The sequence below is a fragment of the Petromyzon marinus genome, unplaced genomic scaffold (assembly GCF_048934315.1).
Source record: "Petromyzon marinus isolate PM22_M1 ecotype Great Lakes invasive population unplaced genomic scaffold, UKy_Petmar_22M1.pri1.0 PM_G_Scaffold_40, whole genome shotgun sequence".
Taxonomy (NCBI): domain Eukaryota; kingdom Metazoa; phylum Chordata; class Hyperoartia; order Petromyzontiformes; family Petromyzontidae; genus Petromyzon; species Petromyzon marinus.
In genome coordinates this window covers 827,501-830,000 of record NW_027422984.1, presented here as the reverse complement: position 1 = coordinate 830,000, position 2,500 = coordinate 827,501, and positions in this window count along the sequence as shown.

Sequence of the window (2,500 nt, the reverse complement as noted above, 5' to 3'; positions counted from 1 at the left end):
GCAACTTCCAGAGGCATTTGCAGCAGAAATGCATGTGCAGTCAAAAAAAATTTGATATTTTTCACGGATAGACCCCGTGAAACGCTAGAAATTGGCGGGGATGTGTCTCTTGTGGCTCACGGGGCTGTTCGGGTCGCACAGAAATCCCTGGGAATGGGAAAACGGGTCATTTTCGTGTTGCCACATTGCGTACGAACCGCATGAAACTTCCAGAGGCATTTGCAGCAGGAATGCATGTGCACTCAAAAACTTCTATATGTTTCACGGATAGACCCCGTGAAACGCTAGAAATTGGCGGGGATGTGTCTCTTGTGGCTCACGGGGCTGTTAGGGTGGCACAGAACTCCCTCGGAATGGGAAAAGGGGTCATTTTCGTGTTGCCACATTGCATAGGAACGCCATGAAACTTCCAGAGGCATTTGCAGCAGAAAGGCACGTGCACTCAAAAATTTTAATATTTTTCACGCATAGACCCCGTCAAACGCTAGAAGTTGGCGGGGATGTCTCTCTTGTGGCTCACGGGGCTGTTAGGGTCGCACAGAAATGCCTCGGAATGGGAAAACGGGTCATTTTTGTGTGGCCACATTGCATAGGAACGGCATGAAACTTCCAGAGGCATTTGCAGCAGGAATGCATGTGCACTCAAAAACGTCTATATTTTTCACGGATAGACCCCGTGAAACGCTATAAATTGGCGGGGATGTCTCTCTTGTGGCTCACGGGCGCTGTTAGTTAGGGTCGCACAGAAATCCCTCGGAATGGGAAAAGGGGTCATTTTCGTGTTGCCACATTGCGTACGAACGGCATGAAACTTCCAGAGGCATCTGCAGCAGAAATGCATGTGCACTCAAAAACGTCTATATTTTTCACGGATAGACCCCGTGAAACGCTAGAAATTGGCGGGGATGTGTCTCTTGTGGCTCACGGGGCTGTTAGGGTCGCACAGAAATCCCTCGGAATGGGAAAACGGGTCATTTTCGTGTTGCCACAATTGGCATACGAACGGCATGAAACTTCCAGAGGCATTTGCAGCAGAAATGCATGTGCACTCAAAAACGTGAATATTTTTTCACGGATAGACCCCGTCAAACGCTCGAATTTGGCGGGGATGTTTCTCTTGTGGGTCACGGGGCTGTTCGGCTCGCACAGAACTCCCTTGGTCCACCTGATTCGTGCATACAGGCAGCAACTAAAACTCTGTAAACCTGCTGTGAGGACATCTAAACAGTGGACCAGTGAGGCTGTGGAAGATTTGCGGGCGTGCTTAGACTGTACTGACTGGGATATGTTCACGACTGCTACCAATAGTCTGGATGAACTCACAGAGGCTGTGTACATCAGCTTCTGTGAGGACTGCTGTATCCCAACACGTACCAGGGTGAACTTTAACAACAACAAGCCCTGGTTCTCAGCAAAGCTCAAAAGGTTGAGGTTGGAGAAGGAGGAAGCGTTTAGGAGTGGGGATAGAGACAGATTCAAGGAGTCGAAGAACAGGTTTAGCAAAGCGGTGAGAGAGGCTAAACGACTGTACTCAGAGACACTAAAACACCAGTTCTCTACTAACGACGCTGCTTCTGTCTGCCAAAGGGCTCAGGCACATCACCAACTACAAACCCAGAGCGCCCCACACCACTAACGACTCCCGCCTAGCCAACGACCTGAACGAGTTCTACCGTAGATTTGAAAGACAATTGGACTGTCCTGAACCACCCCTTCCCACCCAAGAGGCCCCATCCCCCACCCATACTACAGAAACGACTCTCTCCTTTCAGGAGGGAGAAGTTAATGGGCTTTTCAAGAGGCAGAATCCACGCAAAGCAGCCGGGCCGGACTCTGTCTCTCCAGCCACCCTCAGGCACTGCGCTGACCAGCTGTCTCCGGTGTTCACCAACATCTTTAACACCTCCCTGGAGACATGCCATGTACCAGCCTGTCTCAAGTCCTCCACCATCATCGCTGTGCCCAAAAAGCTAAGGCCAACAGGACTAAATGATTACAGACCGGTCGCCCTTACATCTGTGGTAATGAAGTCTTTTGAGCGCCTGCTCCTGGCACACCTCAAAGCCATCACAGACCCTCTCCTGGACCCCCTTCAGTTTGCCTACAGAGCCAACAGGTCTGTGGACGACGCAGTTAACATGGCCCTCCACTTCACCCTACAGCATGTGGACGCCCCAGCATCCTACGCCAGGATCCTGTTTGTGGACTTCAGCTCTGCCTTCAACACCATCATCCCTGCCCTGCTTCAGGACAAGCTCTTCCAGCTGAACGTGCCCTACTCCACCTGCAGGTGGATCACAGACTTCCTCTCTGACAGGAAGCAGTGCGTTAAGCCGGGAACAGAAGTCTCTGACTCCAGGTCCATCAGCACGGGAACTCCTCAGGGCTGCGTCCTTTGCCCACTGCTCTTCTCCCTGTATACCAACAGCTGCGCCTCCAATCATCTGTCCGTCAAACTCTTGAAGTTTGTCGGACGACACCACCCTCATTGGGCTGATCT